General features: G+C 36.4%; 1 protein-coding gene across 1 annotated transcript in view; it reads right to left on the reverse strand.

The window, feature by feature from the left end:
• The window catches only part of LOC309510013 (uncharacterized protein), a gene marked incomplete at its 3' end in the record, with an annotated part of 1,894,646 nt that overhangs the window by 295,298 nt on the left and 1,579,583 nt on the right, over positions 1-19,765 (reverse strand). The window lies entirely within an intron of this gene.

The following is a 19,765-nucleotide window of genomic DNA, read 5'->3' on the forward strand; positions in this document are numbered from 1 at the left end:
GACGTCACCTGTAAAGGGCCTCAAGACATAAAAAGTCCCCTTGATCCAAATTTAGTCTAGATATCCAACCGATTCACAAACTCCTCCATCTTTTCCATCAAGTAGCTAGTACACACATTCCTGTCTACGGTTTTATAAAAGTTTCTGTGAAATACTTACTAATATTTTGTATCGGAACTTAGGAATCGACTGTCTGATTACATGGCGAAACATCAGATTCCCTTTCAAGGGAACTCCAGCTGTCGAGACGCGGTGGGAACGCCCTGCGTGATTGCGTCGTGAAGCACGTGTATAACCAGTCCAATGGAAAGACGAGACGTAATAGGCGGGTGAGATGGTGCTCGATGCAGAGCCAAATGGGAGGAGCTAGAGCTCAAGCTCACCCTTGCTGGATCTAGTGCGAGTTCAACCGTGATGGAGGAAGGACAAGTTTGTTTTGATGCGCAAGATGCTGGCATACATCAGATTGTATTTTTCTCTAATATTTGTCGTGATTATGATTAAATATTTATCGTTTCTGTGACAAACGCGTAAACACCTAATAAGAACATTGCTCACACTGTGTGTGTGTGTGTGTGTGTGTGTGTGTGTGTGTGTGTGTGTTTCTAAAAACGGTTGAAACGTATCTATGTAGCCTATTATTATTTTATCTTTATAACGGTTTCGTTGTTTTCCTCACTTTTAAAGCTGCTTTGGACAAAAGCGTCTGCTATGATTATGTAAATTACTAGACTAAAAGGCAATGTGAAAGCTTAGATAGTGCACCCCTATTTATTTTTTGTCCACCGCATTTACGTGTGTGTTATTTGTGAATTAATCTAAATCATCTGATTAATTTATGAAATAAAAAATAATAAGACTAGGTACCTAATCTGCCCTTTTTGTAGAAGTAAAAGCATACTCCAACAGGCCAGTTGTAATTATTATTATTTTTAATTATATGTAGTTATTTATAAGTTATTAATTATATGTAGTTATTTTTAAATTAATTAAACTAAAGAAATAAGAAATTAAAATTTCTCAAATAAAAATGTATATTTACTGTACCAAACACCACTTTCAATACACAAAAGTCACCATACTTTATTAAACAACACTTTATTGGAGGACAAAGCATAAAGTTGATAAAGTAGCATAAAGAAAAATGAGATTCAAGATAAAGAAAAATGAGATTCAAGATAAATAAAAATGTGTCTTCAAAAATACGTTAACATCATATGAATCCATTCACAGCTGCTGAAGCCACAAAACGAGTGCCAGAGAATCATATTCAGTCACCTACAGAAAACAGATTTGATATTGTGTTGGAAAATAATGATTCATTATCACAGCTAAACTGGTTTCTTGCTCTTCCCTGTACGTCTCTATCATGTTCGTGTTCTTCTTCCTCGTCTAAACAGTTTGTTCAGTTGAAGAACAGAAGATGTGATCACTGATGTGGTGTAGCTTTTTCTCAACCAGAGGAAGAAGTCTCAACATCCCATTGTCAGGCGTTCTCCAGTTTAAAGCAGTGATGGTTTACTCTGGCCCTCAGCGTCCACTGTCCTGCAGATTTAGCTCCAACCTCAAACCCTCCTGCCTATTGTCTATAAGTAAACCTGAAGACTTTGGTTCAAATTTTCAGATGTGCTCGATTAGGGTTGGAGGTTAACTCTTAATTAACCTCAAAAATGGTCTCTTTTGAGGTCTCTTTTGAGGCATGGTCTCTTTTGAGCCTTTGCCAGTGATGCTTGATTTCTTTCCAGACAACATACTCTTCTGTGAATTGTTTCAAGAGCTTCACTTGGTCAAAAACCAAGTGATAACCTGTACAATGTAAAATTGTCAACATCACAGTAAATTGACCGGTGTTGATTTTCCAGTGTTACAATAAAGTGTTAAAATAAAGTGTTGAATCAACACTAAACAGATTGGGTTTAACACCAGAAGTGTCCGTTTTAAATAAGAGTTGGTGTCATTTTGCGTTGTTGCAAACATAACTCTCTTTTAGAGTTAACCAAGCAACACCTCCGTTTACGTGCAACCGTCGTTTTGACTGAACCAGAGTCCAGACCACATGCGAACGCCATTTTACTTGTGGAAGAGTCAAGCGTGGGGTAAGTCTAATACTTTAACTTGATAGTAATACAGATAAATCAGACTGTAAATTGATTTCAATGTATACAGTTTATTAGTTTAATCTATTATTCGATCACAAATCACTGTAATAATGAATAATTAACATTAGACAGCCAACGAGCTCTGACGTCTGATTTTTGTATTTTGATTTTTGCCAATGTCATGCCACTTTATAAATGATGTAAAGGTAGTAAAGCCTCGATTAAGCTTAGTTTTGTCTATCATCATGTCCCGCGCACTGTAATTGTTTTTATGCACGTTCACAGGCATTTTCTTTCTGAGCACACTCGACAAAGCCTAAAGTTTTGCGCGCGCGAAGCACAGGCCATTTTACAAGGTGAACTGTTGAATTTCTAGAGTGTTCTACCAGTAACGTTAAATTGGCCTATCAGGAAGATCACTGGACTAAAACTAATTGTTATGATTTTAATTTGAATATTCTTTCGTTGACCGTGGTTCTGTGATAGTCGTGGTTCTGAACTGTGGTAACGTTAAGTTTATCATGTTGTGAAATGATTGATCTGCGTGGTATTATTTTCTGCCAAATATGGGTGTCAAACGCAATTAATTTAAAATTTTGTAGTGAATTAAAGCTCTCAGTTGCCTTTTAAGGAACGAAATCCAGTAATATTTGTTAGTGTTCGCTCTAACACTGTGTGGAACACTCGTCGTGAAATATAGGTAACGTTAGAAATAAGGCACAGCTCTTCACTCGTCTCCCTAGGGCTGAAAAATGTAGTCGACATTATCGATAAACGTCAAAACAGATATTGTCGACAGATATTTTCAACTAATAACGCCTGCAATAACGCGGTTTAACCATTGGAACGCTGTAGTGCAAGGCTGTATTGCAGCTGATGCAATAGAAGATGGCGGTTGAAGCTTTTAATGGTGCTGCTTTATTTAATATAGATTTGTGAGGCCAAGATGGCGGCGGTGTAGGTGGTAGTGTTTCTTTGCTCTTCAGGGAAATAAAGGTGAAGTGGTGATATAACCTATTAATCGGACTGGTGATAACGTGAAAAAATACGTGAAAACGTTATATGATTCTGATTTGACATCTTTATGCATGGGGAAAAAGAGGCAAGAAGAAAGTTAAACAAGTTTGGCTTGACACCATGTCTTCCGACGCATCTGGCTCAACTGATCAATTTGAGAATTCAGCATCAGCCTCGAGTAGTGCTGGATTTAAACTTAAGAAAGATACCGAATCACAGTGGTTTGACACATGTCCAAATTTCGACAATGAGGTTGTTGTCACATCCCTCTCGGATACTCCTCAGAGGCCAGCTGCTAAAAAAACTAAACGCACAGAATCTAACGTTAGTGGAAACGGGAATGAGAATGTCTTGGCGGCTATTCGTGAGCTTGATTCTAAATTAGACAAAACGTTCCAGAAGATTTCGTCGATTGAAACTACCACCGAGGCAACTTCCAAACAAGTCAAAAGTCTAACAGCGACGGTACAACAGCTTATTTTGGATGTTGGCGTGCATAAAGAGGCTCTCGATCATGTGGAATCTGAGGTCCACGCTCGGAGAAAGGAAAACAAATCACTGAAAGCAAGTGTACAGGAGTGTAGACGTTACAGTTGGCGATGGTTTCTAAAGTTGCACGGCGTTGCGGAAAAAGACAATGAGGATGTCCGAAGTGTGGTCCTCAACATCTTAGGGAAGATTGCTCCTGGAGTCGGAGACGGGATACAGGACAGTGTCGATGTCGTTCATCGTCTGGGTCCGAAGCGGACGGATGGAAAGACCAGATCGATCATAATTCTCTTCTCACAGCGCCGCATTCGTGACATCATTTGGAGTGCTGCTAAAGGTTGCAAGTTTCTAACTGACAATAAACTGCGTCTCTCGGAGCCGCTGTCTCCTGAAGATAGAGCAGCGCGGGATAAGCTGTGGCCTCTTGTGAAGAAGGCAAGGGAGGAGGGCAAGAAGGCAACCTTTCGCAACTCATTTGCTTTGATTGATGGGAAACAAATCTTCTATGCACTGGTTACTTTTCTCATGCAAAAATCGAAAAGATGAAACTTGACGACTAACAATATAAACTGTGCAAAAACTTTTAAGTTGTGCACAAATAGGAACTATTTTTGTTCTTCTTTAATTATTGTTACCTTTACTATTAATCTCCTTATTTGTTTATCACCTCGATAACATGTGCTTTGGTTATTATCCACCTCTCCCTTTACATTCTGGTAGCTAGTCTAAAGAAAGTAACTTTTTTGTTGTTTTTTTCTCATTTTGTTTAGGGGTTCTTGTTATGGAGTATTCGTTTAACTCCTTGTCGGTTGTAACTTTAAATGTTAGAGGTTTGCGGGACAATCTGAAAAGAAAAGCAATTTTTTTGTTTTGTAAAAGAAGTGCAGCTGATCTCATCTTTCTTCAAGAAATTCATTCAGGGGAAACAGATGTTAAATTTTGGAGAACGCAATGGGGAAGCTACATTTTCTTTAGCCATGGCAGCAGCCACTCGGCTGGGACTGCTATAATGTTACATAGATTTAAAGGGACTGTATTAGAAACTGTATGTTCTGATGAAGGCAGATGGGTTTGTGCTGTAATTAAACAAGATAACGCCACCTTTATAGCTTGTTGTGTATATGGACACATCTCTCGTGCATCCAATAGAGTAATGTTCTCTCATCTAGTGGACAAGCTTAAAAAGTTACACAAAAAATATAATAATGTTTATTTTATTTTGGGGGGAGATTTTAATGAATGTATGGACGATCACCTGGATAGATACCCCCCTAGACTTGATAGCAGGATGAATAATGATCTAATTTTTTCCCTGTGCTCCGATCTCTCTTACTGATGCATGGCGGTTCTTTAATCCTTCTACAAAAGATTTTACCTGGTCCAATAGAAGTTTATCTCTTAGATCTAGGATTGACTTTTTTCTAATTTCATCTTCTATCCTTAAATATGTAAAAGATGTTTCTCATGTCACTGCCCCCTTATAAGATCATAAATTAGTTGCAATAAAATTGAGTGACATCAATGATAACCCGAGAATGAGGGGCTATTGGAAACTTAATAATACCTTGTTACAAGACAAACAATTTAATAATAGTATCATCAATCTTACCAAAGAATTATTTACCGGATCAACCAGAGATTATAAAAAAAACTGGGAGTTCTTTAAATATAAAGCTAGATATATTGCAGTTAAAAGAAGTAAGGAACTTAAAAATATTAAACATAAAACCGATTCAGAGTTGGTTAATAGACTTAATGTTTTACTAGCTAAAGATAAGATTACAGAAGAAGAAGAAGAAATGGAAATAAAAAAATTTAATCTGGAATTCGACAGAGCTTATTTAGAGATGGCCAAAGGTGCATATATTAGATCTCGAGTGAAATGGCTTGAGGAGGGGGAGAAGAATTCTAACTATTTTTTTGCCCTGGAAAAAAGAAACGGTCAGAGGAAAGCTCTTTCAGCGCTTAACATCGATGGAGTTACCTCTAAAGACCCTAAAGAAATATCAGAATTTGTTAGCAAATTTTACAGCAATCTTTATACATATGAATTTAACTATGACAGCTGTGAAAAATGTATTAATACAATTAAACACCGTATACCAATTATTGATCGAGAGTTTAGTCGAATTTGTGACGCTGATTTGTCAATAGAGGAAATTAATCAAGCTCTGCACTCAATGAAAATAGGTAAATCCCCTGGTATTGATGGGCTTTCAGTAGAATTCTATCTTCACTTTTGGGAGTTTATTAAATTGCCTTTATTTCATATGTATAAGGAATGCATCAGTCAGGGAGAGATGACCTCTACAATGAAACAGGGAGTTTTGGATTTGGTAAATCATTTATTGATACTGTAACCATGTTTTATAGAGATATTTACAGCTCAGTTATCGTTAACTTTGATACATCCAAAAGGTTTGACATCCATCGTGGAGTCAGACAGGGCTGTCCAATCTCCCCGTTTTTATTTCTTTTAGCCACTGAACTACTTTGTCTAAGGATTAACCAAAATGAAAGTTTGACAGGAATCTCTATATTTGATCGAGAGTTTAAAATTGCACAGTTAGCTGACGACACCACACTATTCTTGGAGGATAAAAAACAGTTACCTAATGCTCTGGAATTGGTGGAACAATTTTCTTGTGCTTCGGGTCTAAAACTTAATATTTCGAAATTCTCAATTCATGATATAGATGAGACATCATTGGAGGGGATCCCTGTTAAAAACTGTAAAATATCTAGGTATCCATATCACTAAAAATCCAGTTACCAGACATCTTTTAAACTTTTCTGATAAAATGACAAAAACTAAAAACGTCTTTAACATCTGGCTTCAGAGAGATCTTTCATTATACGGTAGAGTCCTTTTATCTAAGGTGGAAGGGCTCTCTCGCTTTGTATACCCTGCTCTTTCTTTGTTTATCAATGATAAAGCTATAAGGGAAATTAACAAAATATTTTTGGATTTTATTTGGAAAAATAGGCCTCACAAATTGAAAAAAGAAGTACTCTCTAATTCCAGAGGTGAAGGTGGCCTTGACTTTTTAGATTTTGCTGATACTATAAACACCTTTAAAGTAAACTGGCTGAAAAGATGCCTTGTGAATCCAGTGTCGTTATGGTTTTTCATTCCTAATAATATCTTCAACAAACTCGGTGGCCTGTCTTTCCTATTAAAGTGTAACTTTTTACCTAGCAAGCTACCCATCTCCTTATCTAACTTTCATCAGCAATGCCTTCTCTCGTGGAAATTGTGTTTTGTCCATTGCTTTTCCCCCCACAAAGTTCTCCTTTGGAATAACGTGGATATAACCGTTAGAAATAAATCTCTCTTTTTCCCTAGATGGTTTAACAATAATTTTAATTGCATTCTATCTGTCTTTGATGATTCTGGTCATATTCTAACTTACAAGCAATTTTTGAATCACCATAACTTTCCAGTTCCACCAAAGGAATATAATACCTTGATAAAAGCTATCCCAGCAGGCTTAATTCAGCTAATTAAAAATCACCTTAACTTCAGTAAAGGTAATAGTGTTTATCCGGCTTTACGCTTGGGCGAGATAGATTTTTTAGATTGAAAATGCAACAACAGACATATTCGCTCAATTTTTCAAATGAAGAGAAAAGTTACTCCAAGGGGTAAATTCTATTGGGGATCCCTTGTATCAAATGTAATTAGGAGAAAGGCCTGGCTTTTGCCTAGTAAATTTTGTGTATCCAACAAAGTTAAGGAAATTCATTATAAAATCCTTCATAAAATCTATCCTGTTAACTCTTCCATTTCTAAATATTCTGATATTGATGAGACTTGCTCTTTTTGTGGTTTTGTTGAGGAAACTGTCCCCCATTTATTTTGTGAGTGTAATGTAACCAATCGATTTTGGGCTAATTTAAGTGCTTTTGTTTTTGGCCCTACAAATGTGACCCACACCTTCATTCTTAAAGAGATTATCTTTTATTATGAAAACCCAAAGCGGATGTCCCTTGAACATGTTGTTAATTTCCTTATCTTATATGCAAAATTCTTCATCCACAAGCAAAAATGGCTTAAGTCTCCTTTGAGCTTCCCTCTTTTTCTTGCTGACCTTAATTATTTTATTTCTTCCCTTAAACTTATAAATAACAAAAAAAGTGCAAAATTTTTGATGCATTATGATGATTTATTCAAAGATATGACTTAACCTTGTTGTTATGCTTTTCTTTTCTTTTTCTTTTTTTGTATGTATAATTACATAATGTGCTTCATGCAAATCCAGGATATTTATGGGTTTTTTTTCTCCTCGTTTCATTGTTTGTTCATTGTAAGAGATACAACCTTGCTTCACTTCCCTGAGCTTGTAATTATGTGTAAGTTCTGCAATAAAAAAAAAAAAAAAGAGTCGACGGACAGAAAAAAAAAAAGAAAAAAAAGAAAAAAATATATAGATTTGTTCACATGCAGCTGATTTATTTTTGTTTATTTGTACATTTTACTCATATTTAATGGAGCAAAGTCAGACGTGGACAGTAGTCAATCGATATATTGATCTCGTAATGTGTATGCGTAAGACGTCGGTTTCACAAATTTGCATTTACATGGAGAAAATGAAAATGGCATCTTTGATGTTTTGATATTTTGAAATGTAATTTATTTTATCACTTAAAAAAAATAATGGTTTCATATTGAATCAAATTTTATTTATAGCAAGTTAGCAACCCAGTAAGATGTTTATTCCTCTCCCACAGGAGTTCAGAGGTAAAAATCACTATGATAGTCAAAGCACAATTTAGACATCAGAAGTTCATAAAAATCCCAGAGGCTTGCTTTGATATATTTATAGCAGAAGGTAAGTAATGAAGTCGTTATTAATAATTATGTGTATATATTCATTACCGGTCAAAAGTTTTAGATCGGTACGATTTTTAATGTTTTTAAAAGAAGTCTCTTCTGCTCACCAAGGCTGCATTTATTTGATAAAAAATAAATAAAAAAACATTAATATTGTGAAATTATATGACAATGTAAAATTATTGTTTTCTATGTAATATATAGTAAAGTGTAATTCATTCCTGTGATCAAAGCTGAATTTTCAGCATCATTACTCCAGTCTTCAGTGTCTGATCCTTCAGAAATCATTCTAATATGATGATTTGATGCTCAAACATTCATTACCTATTATTTTCAATGTTGAAAACAGTTGTGTACAATTTTTTTCTCAGAATTATTTGATGAATAGAAAGTTCAAAAGAACAGTATTTATTTAAAATAGAATATTTTCTAATATTATAAATGTCTTTACTGTAACGTTTGATCAATTTAACTCACCCTTGATGAATAAAATTATTGATTTATGTTATTTATTTTCCACCCAAAAATTAAATTTAAATTATTACTGACCCCAAACTTTTGAACGGTAGTGTTTAATGTTACAAAAGCTTTCCGTTTCAGATAAATGCTGTTCTTTTGAACTTTCTTTTCAAAAAAATCCTGAAATAAAAATGTAAAAAACTGTTTTCAACACTGAAAATAACCAGAAATGTTTGGTGTGCATCAAATCATCATATTAGAATGTTTTCTGAAGGATCATGTGACACTGAAGACTGGAGTAATGATGCTGAAAATTCAGCGATCACAGGAATAAATTACACTATTACTGTATATTACACAGAAAATAACTGTTTTAAATTGTAATAATATTTCACAATATTATTATTATTCTTTTTTTATTTTTTAATCAAATAAATGCAGCCTTGATTAGCAAAAGAGACTTAAAAAAAAAAAAAAAAAAAAAAAACACCATTAAAAATCTTACCAACCTAAAACTAATATATATATATAGCTATCCTTATGTGTCAAATTGTGAATAAAGCATTGCCTAAATTTGATAAAACTTTTGTTGTGCAGTGAAAGAGAAGTTCTCAATTCCGGAAGATCTTGCAGTTACAGTTACAGATGACACTGGCACAGAGGTGGATAAAGATGTGTTTCCTGATCTAATGACCACCAGTGGGTTGGTTTTTGTCATAAATTAATTGAATGACATTGGTGAGTGATAACAGGAGCTATTGAATGATATCAAATCCCAATAATAATAATAATAATAATAATGTTTATTTTATATAGCGCCTTTCTGAGGACTCAAGGTTCCCAATATCTGAATGAATGCTGGTAGTGTTTAATATGTACAGTATTTTAAATGTTGTAGCTAGTGTTGATGATGTGTGGATAAATGTATTCCAAATATGTCTATTAACCCTAGTTTGAACATTAACAGGACCTTCCACACCTCAATCTTCAGTCAGCTTGGATACAGACACACTGTCTCTAACTTCAAAAAGCAGTGAGGACAGTGACTGGTTTAGTCCAAAACGATTCAGGAAGGATGATAATGAGGCTTCTCAAAGCTTACAGGCCAGAGATGTGAGTCCCAGTAGCCCTACACAGACATTGGGGGATTTACTTATCATAACCTTGAGCTTTACATGCTAAAAGTTTAATTCAGATCTTCTTATTTTATTTTTATTTTTTTTTATACACAATAGTAATTTTCCAGTTCAGGGCATTTAAATATTCCTGCATTTTCTACTCTCTTATTACATGGCTCTGTGGAACATTTGATTCTGATTGGTCAATTGACCCTATTTACTTCGTTAGCGCACATTACTAGTCTTTTGGTGAACAGTTAATCTGTGCAAATATATATATATATATATATTTTTTTTTTGTCATGGTAATTGAGAGATGGAGGGCAGGTGAGCTAAAGTAAAACCCCTTCATATTTAAAATTTTCAAGAACCCACCGCTTCATGTCCTGATCAGCCTGTCGGAGTTTATTCTGCTATAACAACTGGCTGGATGTATTTCATCCCTTACATAATTGGTTAATGTTCCTCTTTTTATAGCTGATAAAAGAAATTCTACACACAAGACCAGGTGGAGCAAATGTGCTGAAGGAGTATGAAGATACAGGGACAATTAGTGATGACATGAGAAAACTGATGGTGAACATCTTGGTTGCACACATGATTGAGACAGAAGGGTAATTATCAAAATTTAATAGTCTTGGGTTATTTAATTTGTTAGTGATTATGATAGTATATAAATTGTGAACTATATTAGTTGGGTGCTACAAATTCTGAAAATAATTATATATTTTTAAACAATTCTCATCATTGTGAAGTAACATTGAGTGTTTCCATTTTTCAGGAGAGTCCCACATCGACTTACCAAACAGAACTATGGTTTGGGAATTATCACCTTGTTTCCCTCACTCAGAGATCCCCAAGGGAGGACTGGATATGTGAGTCATTATGTGAGATTAGAACATTCAGTATTTTTGTGATCATTTAGAAATGTCTTTCTAAGAAGTTGTCATTTTCGATGGAGGGTTACAATTTTGAGTTTTAATTTGTGTCATTTCATTAGGAACATTTTTATGATGGCCAAAAAAACACTGGGTTCTTGTCATGGCGCCTCAAAACAGTACAACGGGGGACAAAACCTTCTGCAAATAAGGATGATCCAAAAACAGAGGAAAAGGGAGGCCCTTTGCTTGACAGACAGCTGTGTCACCGTGAAGATCAGCTAGATAATGACCGAAGTTTAGAGGCTATCTCCTTGATGAATCATACAAGTGACCGTGAGGTCATCATGCAGAAGATGAGGACCACGTTTGAATACAGACAGCACCTTATCCATGATCCAGAGAAATCCACCACCATTCTCTCAGTTTTTCCTCGATTCCTGGATACTAAAGGATTGGTATGGATTTTGTCTTTCCTTTTTTTTGACCAAATTGAAATGTTAGTTTCAGAGAATTGTCAAATAGTCTGCTTTGTTGAAAACACATTTAGCTTGTTAAGAAATGTAGTATGTTATGGTAATTTCTTTACATGTTTTCTGCAAACTGCTTCAGATTCTTCAGGACTTCACGCTCCTCTTTGGGTCAGAATCTGCTTCCAGACTTTTTGAAAGGTGGCCAACTGTCTTCAAAGCAAAGGTTATCAGGCTAGCAGAAACCTTGACTTCCACTCCACTGCTGAAAAGATTACGGTCATCTGCCAAAGAGAAAAGGGAGGAACAGGATTCCCCAGGTAGAGTTGTACAGAACTAACTTGCAATGGTTTAAAATATGCTTAACTTAGTTATTGTAGTGTAGACATTTAACATACGTTTTGTGTTTTTCAGAATGGGACAGTGACCTATCATCCTTCCTTCTACTTCTGCATCTCTTGTCACCCCAGGCTTCAGGAAGAAAAAACCCCCCACAAGATCAGTATTTCTCAGGCTGTTGACCACGTGGTGGTATTTCAAAAAGTAGGTTATTGGTGACAAAATACAAGGGCTAGAAGCGTTATACTTAGATTTGCTCCGTTAATTTCTCCATCTTATAATTCACTATTAGATGAACTGTAAATGGGGGTAAATATAGTAAGTTATCTAAATGTAAATGATCTAAACCAGAGATGTTCACAAGTCTTTAAAGGAACACTCCACCGTTTTTTGAAATAGGGCTTATTCACCTTCTTTCCTACATTTAGATAGGTGGGCAAATGCATTTTTGTCTCAGTGCATGCATTGTTTTAGTTTGACAGGGTTGGCGCTAGCTTAGCATAATGAATGGAATCCTTTGTTGCCAGCTAGCATGTCCTGAGTAAAAGTGATATAAAAAATAAAAAAAACCCACCTAATTACTTCTTGTGGCCTGCGTATTCACAACAAGTACAAATAGCGATGCAGATTAACACTAGGCGATTTCCTATGCAGATTTTGACTTGGGACTATATTAGGGGGAAGCACAGGCGAAGCACTGCTACTTGGGCGCAGAGATATCATGCCCAAGTAGCAGTGCTTCGCCTGTGCTTCCCCCTAATATAGTCCTTAATATATAAGTCAATATCTGCCTAGGAAATCGCCTAGTGTTAATCTGCATCGCTATTTGTGCTTGTTGTGAATACGCAGGCCACAAGAAGTAATTAGGTAGGGTTTTTATTTTATTTTTATATCACTTTTATTCAGGACATGCTAGCTGGCAACAAAGGATTCCATTCATTATGCTAAGCTAAGCTCACGCCGACCCTGTCAAACTAAAACAATGCATGCACTGAGACAAAAATGCATTTGCCCACCTATCTAAATGTGGGAAAGAAGGTGAATAAGCCCTATTTCAAAAAACGGTGGAGTGTTCCTTTAAGCTGAAGTCCGAGTCGAGTCTCAAGTCATTTCATGGCTTACAAAAAATAAATAAAAAATGTCATGCTTAAAAATCACCTTTAACAGCTAGTTGGTGCATATACTGTTTTCTTCTGGAGTGTCTCTTGTTCTGTACAATGTTCAATCAAGCTAAAAAGACTAAAATTGATGCTAACTGATAAACCTGCACTTGTTTGTCATTACTATTAATCAAATTTGTGTTTTTGTTTGTTTGTTTTCTTCATTCAGGCATGCCGGAGTATATAGGAACATCTTGAGCAGCAAGGAAGCTATCAGTCAGTTCTTCATTGTGGTTGATAAAAAGCTCATCCCCTGTCAAGAATCCTCTTCACTTGCAGCAATTGATGAACTCTTCAAGGTCCATTTTGTTTTCAGCATCAGTTATGATCTTCCACTCAAAAATATGTACACTTTTCTCCAGACTACAATCTACGGAATTGATGTTGGCACCACAAGTGAGAGCCCAAGGGTAAAGGAGCTCAGAGCGAAGTTATTGAATGATGTTTAGATGCTACATCTGTAAAACGCTGCTTGCTACAACAGTAAAATTAATTCGGCACCTTAAACTTGTACATGGTTTGTATCCTGGCAAAAAATTTGAGCTGGTTTGTGCTCAGGATGGTTGTTGCTTGCAATTTAAAAGTTATGCAGGTTTTAAAAAACATTTAACTAGATTTCATTTTAGTGGTGTAGCATCAAACAGTGAGAATGTATCACTACAAAATCAACAAGCTCCAAATCCCGGTGAAGCAGCATCACTTATTGTGTCGAACACAGAGCAAAGTTCAGATAATGATGCAAGTTTGCATGAATGTTCTTCTGTTTCAAGGGATTGTTCCAAAGAAATGTGTGCATCCATAATAGCTAAATTGCAGGGTAACGGTGTTGCAAACAGTGTTATTATGTCAGTTGTTGAAAGCATGGAGGATTTTGTCACTGATTTCCATACAAGTTTAAGGGAAAACATTTTAAATGTTGTGCCTGTTGACAGCACAAGTAGAAGTTGAGTTGAAGATGTTTTTAATAGTTTTCATAATCCATTCTCCGATTTTAATACCGATACAAAATGGAGAAAATATTTCAGTGAGAAATGGGGGGTTGTTGAACCTACTGAAATACACTTAGGTGTCAGATACGATACAAGAAAGAATAAGATCTCTGGAATGTATGAACAGATTCCAGTTAATGACACTTTCATATATATCCCTCTTCTGAAGACTCTTGAATTCATTTTTAGGAATAATGAGGTGTGTAATCTTATTCAAGAGAAACGGCAAAGTGACACGTATCGAGATTTGTGTGATGGACAGTATTACAAAAACCATCCTTTGTACTCCATCCATAGCAATGCCCTTCAGATCCAAATTTACTACGATGATTTCGAAACGGCAAACCCATTAGGATCTCAACATGGGATTCATAAACTTGGCTGTTTATATTTTGTGCTTCGTAACCTACCAGCACACATAAATTCTTCCTTAATGAACATACATCTAATTTCTTTGTTCCATTCTGAGGATGGAAAAAAGTATGGCATGGACAAAATACTTGGCCCATTGGTTGATGATGTGAAAATACTTGAGCAGGAGGGAATGAAGGTGTCATTTTCTGAGGAGCCCATTGTAATGGGAGATTTTTGATTTTCATTACTTACTTTGATTTTCATTAACATACACTAGATTGACTACTATGTGTGTTGCTGACTATGTGATATAATGATTGATGTGAAACGCCTGCGAAGCAGGAGAAAGAGGGGGAGAGCTTTGAAGGCTGAGGCCCTGACCCCTAAGGTCAAAGGGCTGTCCAATTTGGGACTTGCAGGCTGTAAGTTAAGCTAAACTAAAGTTCAGTATAATAGGATCACTGGTGGTGTCTTATCCATCTCTGGAGTTTAAAGAACCTTGGAAGATAACAATAACAGAGTATAAAGACTGGCCTGCCCCTCCCTCCTGGTCGCACTTGTTTCACAGACTGTACTGTCTACCTCTGTGTGGCAATTGGGCCTCTTGCAAGACAATAAATTACTTTTTAATGATCATTTGATTCCAGACTGTCTCTTATGCCAAAGATGATTGTTTAGTGAATTAAACTGCCACAACACCCATCTTTGGTACTATTGCGCAATTTACCGGCGATAACCTTGGTCTAAATGGTATTCTTGGTTACGTTGAATCTTTTTCTGCGAAACATTACTGCAGACTGTGCCTCACTGACAAGGTGTTAGCACAGGAAGTATTTAGTTAGGATGATCCGCGGGTGATATTGCGTAGCAGAAACCTAAATGAGGAACATTATAAGTATCTAGCTGACAACCCTAATGAAAACTCCTGTTATGGTATTAAAAGAAATTCTGTACTCAATACCTTGACTTACTTTAATGTATCAGAGAACTTTGTGCTGGATATTATGCATGATATCCTGGAGGGAGTTGCACAGTATGAAGTGAAACTGCTTTTTGAATACATGAGTTGCAATCTAATTTCTTGCGATTCCATTCCTCAAAGATTGTATGCCTTCAACTATGGCTATTTGGACAAAAATAATCGCCCAACCAAGGTTAACCTTCAACAAGCTGGAAACAGCATTGGACTCAACGCAAGTCAGACATTGTGTCTCATTAGGAACATCCCTCTCATATTTGGAGATGTAGTCCCAGAAGGGGATAAGCACTGGCATTTGATGTTGCTCCTCTTACATATTGTTAACATTATATTTTCTCCTTGCATCTCTGAAGGAATGACAATATTTTTGAAGCATCTGATAGTGGAGCATCATCGATTGTTCAAGGAGTTGTACCCTTCTAGGAATCTGATTCCAAAGCACCACCTTATGATTCACTACCCTGAATGCATCAGGCAAATTGGCCCATTAAAGGGGTGGTTCGGGATTTTTGACATCGGACCTCATTTTTAAGTCAGCCTGGTTGTTATTCATCAGTGGAGACATTTAAAAAAAAAAATTATCCAGTCCTTATATTTGGATAGTTAGCCGATGCTAGGCTAGCGCGAGTCAATGGTATATGTTAGCCAGCCATTAAAAACCGTTTTACCCACTCCACAGTGCACCAAACGCAAATCAATTATAACACTAGACTATCGATGTATATGTCCGTTGAGAGAATAATGTTAGAAATCAAACTTACCTTTTCATCACATTGCATTAGTTATAATTTGTTCCCTGTAATCATAAGCCTTGTCTACAGCAGCAGCGGAGTGATATTGATTACCTAGGCAACCGAGTGAGCCGGTACACACGACGCAAGTGTATTTACCTGCCGCGACTTTGATATCGCTGAGGAATGCTAGCTAACGTTAGCTGGATGTAACGACTGTAGTGCGCTTCTGTTCTGTGTTTACTTTTTGCCGCATTACTAACCGGAGCAAAGTAAAATTCCGCAGCTGCTGAGAAACTAGTTCCTTTGGGATCATTGAGATGAAAGGTAAGTTTGATTTCTAACATTATTCTCTCAACGGACATTTGCATCGATAGTCTAGTGTTATAATTGATTTGCGTTTGGTGCACTGTGGAGTGGGTAAAATGGTTTTTAATGGCTGGCTAACATATACCATTGACTCGCGCTAGCCTAGCATCGGCTAACTATCCAAATATAAGGACTGGATAATTTTGAAAAAAAAATGTCTCCACTGATGAATAACAACCAGGCTGACTTAAAAATGAGGTCCGATGTCAAAAATCCTCAAAAAAAAAAGTCAAAAACCTGACCAAATCACTTGCCAAAAAACACCAGCTAGCCATTGCCTATCACTGGGAGCACTGTACTATCAAAGGTATTGAGTCTGGCCCTGTTTCAAAAGAATTGTTGTCCGACCTTGAAAACGGTGATTTTATTTCTGAGCAGCTCCACATTGATCTCTCAAGTAGAGCCCGACCGATATATCGGCGGGCCGATATTATCGGCCGATATTAGGCATTTTCCAAACTATCGGTATCGGCATTTATAATGGCCGATAAATGAATATTTAAAAAATAAAATAAAAGCGGACGAAACACCCTTCAACCATGTTATGAGTGTTGGCGCTGCATAGTTTGTCCACCAGAGGGCACTCTACAAGGAAGATCGCTCGGGCTAGAGGAGTGCACGAACAGAGTCCAGAGTTCACCTGAGTCGGGAGACGGCAGCGCCGGATGATTCTGTCAGCATTAAAGACTTTTAAAATAATTTAACTCGCGTTCATGTTTGAATGCCTTGTGTTTGTGATGCAAAAGACTATGCGCGCTAACCATTACCATAGTAAACATAGTAAACGCTTGAAGATACGCATAGTAAAAAAACATAGTGAACGCTTGAAGAAATCAGACCAATCATAAAGGCTATCACAGTCATGTTTTTATTTTATCTGTCAGTAGCCCACGTCTCGTCTCTTTATACCGGACTATCATAAAATAAAGCAACTTTTTTTTCGGGAGCTTCCTCTGTTTCTCTGACTGAAAATATCTGTATGGGAGTCGAGAGAGTGCTAAAGCTCCTCAGGTCGTATTTTTGGTGGCATATATTTGTAGAAATTATCATTCTTTCTAAATGTGATACAAATATGTCCTGTAACTAGCCGACCAAATAAACAGAAACAGACGCGACTGAAGTAGTAAGTGTGTCCTCTTTCTTTTGTGAAATAGACCTAACGTTAACGGTAATTTATTTCTGAGTGACTAATGTGCAATTTTGACATTAATGAATTCATTATGATCAATGTATCACTTTTTATTGTAAACCTGTGGTAAAACATCGATGCTTGGGTTTTAAATATTCAAGTAAACAACAAAAATGCCAGCAAACGGACGCTTTTATCATGTTTGTTTTCAACGCTGTTTCCAGTGATTTCTGATTCGTTTTCTGATAAAACTTCCATTTGTCGGTGAAATGATGGGTTAGTGTGACGTTGTTCCAGAGAGGCGTGTTACGGGCGTGTTTTAGTGAAGCGCCGTGGAGCTTCTGGCCCGAACGCGGCTATCACAACGAACTTATTCTGCCTAAATAAAGTAATGATTACTGTATTTATAACTAGCATATCTGTAGTTCCAGTCTCTGCATTGTAAAATGTAAGTTAGGCACGCGAGGAGTGAACATTTAGACATAGAGAAAAAGTATCAAACATAGCCTGTGCATAAAAGTTAGCTTTTCTTTTACACGTGTGCAGTGCCGTCGCTGGTGGGGTGCGAGGCCCTGTGCGAACTTGAAATGCGAGGCCCTGCTCTTTGATGTGTATGCTCAATTGCGCAGTAATTACACAGTCACACGGACGTAGCTGTTCTAATTCTTTTGCATGCATAATCTTGCTGTAATACGTTTTCATCAAGTAGAATAATACATAATCATGGACATAGTCTCAGCTATGACTTTTTGCTATTTATTTCAGAGGGGAAAAAATCAACTGTCCAACAACGAATCCGCCTATTTAAGCAATGTGTATCTAAATGGTCCAGTGGTATAACTTTTGCCTAGCGTGTCAGAGGTTGTAGGTTCGATTCTGATCTCGTATGGTTTTATTTTTCTCGTATAACGTTAGTTTTTTTTTTTCTCATCAAAACCGAATATGTTAATCAGTGGTTGTATATCAAGCAGGGACACATTTGTGTGCATTATGTTAGAGTATCCACAACGGATTGAAGCGCGCGTCCAAATGAAGACAGTGCGGCGTGTGCGCAAGCCGCACGAGAAAACACTGCGAGCACTTTGGTCACTTGATTTAAATAACACATTTCGATCTTCTCTTATTTTTTCAAAAAAAAAAAAAAACGAACGAAATGAATGCTCTGCCAGTTAATTGGATATGTTTTATTTATTTGTAGAATGGTTACATTCGTGCCGCGAGATGTTTAAAAAAGTAAAAAATAAAATAAAAACAGCAGGATTGCGAGGCCCCCTATTGGCGCGAGGCCCTGTGCGGTCGCACAGTTCGCACAGTCTATGCGACGGCTCTGCACGTGTGTGAAATCCAAGTGTGCGTTGCTGACTTCGTTTAGCCGCAGCATTAACGAGTCACATAATGTATTTAGTGCATCACTAAATAGTAGATTTTAGAAGGCAGGCAGCAAATGATGATTGAAAATGGTTTGTTGTAGCTTGATGGAATAGATGGATAGAATTAAAAGAGTGCAGGTAAAGGGATAAGCAAGTTGACATTGTAATTATAAGGTAGCTTATAACATTGACATTTGGCAGACGCTTTTATCAAAAGCGACTTACATTGCATTTAAAGGTACACACACACACAAGGAGTGACCTTTGTCTTGTTTAATAATAATACAAATGATGATGATAATAATAATATCATCATCATTGATTTTTAAAAATTATTACTGTCAATATTAATAATAATAGTTGATTTTTTTTGTTCAAAGGACTTTAAGTTTCATATCTTAAGTTTGTATTTTTAATATACATTATATTTATCAGAACTTTAATATTTTCTGTTCTGTTGTGACAATAAAACAAACAAGTTTATTTTTAAACTGCATTATCATATTATTTTAGTAAGGCTGAGGACTCTACATTATGAAATTGTGAAATAACTACAAATAACATATGTTTGGGAAATCTGTTCATGTTTTGTTACGCGTTTCTGGATAAAAAAAAAAAAATATATATATATATATATATATATAGGCATATCGGATTTTTAAATCACCAAATATTTGTATCGGTATCGGCCTTAAAAATCCCATATCGGTCGGCCCCTACTCTCAAGTGAATTAACGGTCACACCGTGGGTTAAGTGTCATGGTACGGAGTATCGTAGTGGTCTTGTTGTGTGCTTAGACTTGGTTGATGATGCACCTGTCTTTGGAAAAATTGTTAACATTTTTATTATGGATGGAATTTTTTTTTTGGCATCATGTATGGAATCAGAGTTTGTTGAACATCTTCATGCTTTCAGTGTTTTTGCACAAGAGAACAGTCTTGTGCTCAAAAAACCTGACGAATTGTTTTACCACAAGCCGT

The sequence above is a fragment of the Leuciscus leuciscus genome (assembly GCF_965113295.1).
Source record: "Leuciscus leuciscus genome assembly, contig: SUPER_11_unloc_1, whole genome shotgun sequence".
In the NCBI taxonomy this organism is placed as follows: domain Eukaryota; kingdom Metazoa; phylum Chordata; class Actinopteri; order Cypriniformes; family Leuciscidae; genus Leuciscus; species Leuciscus leuciscus.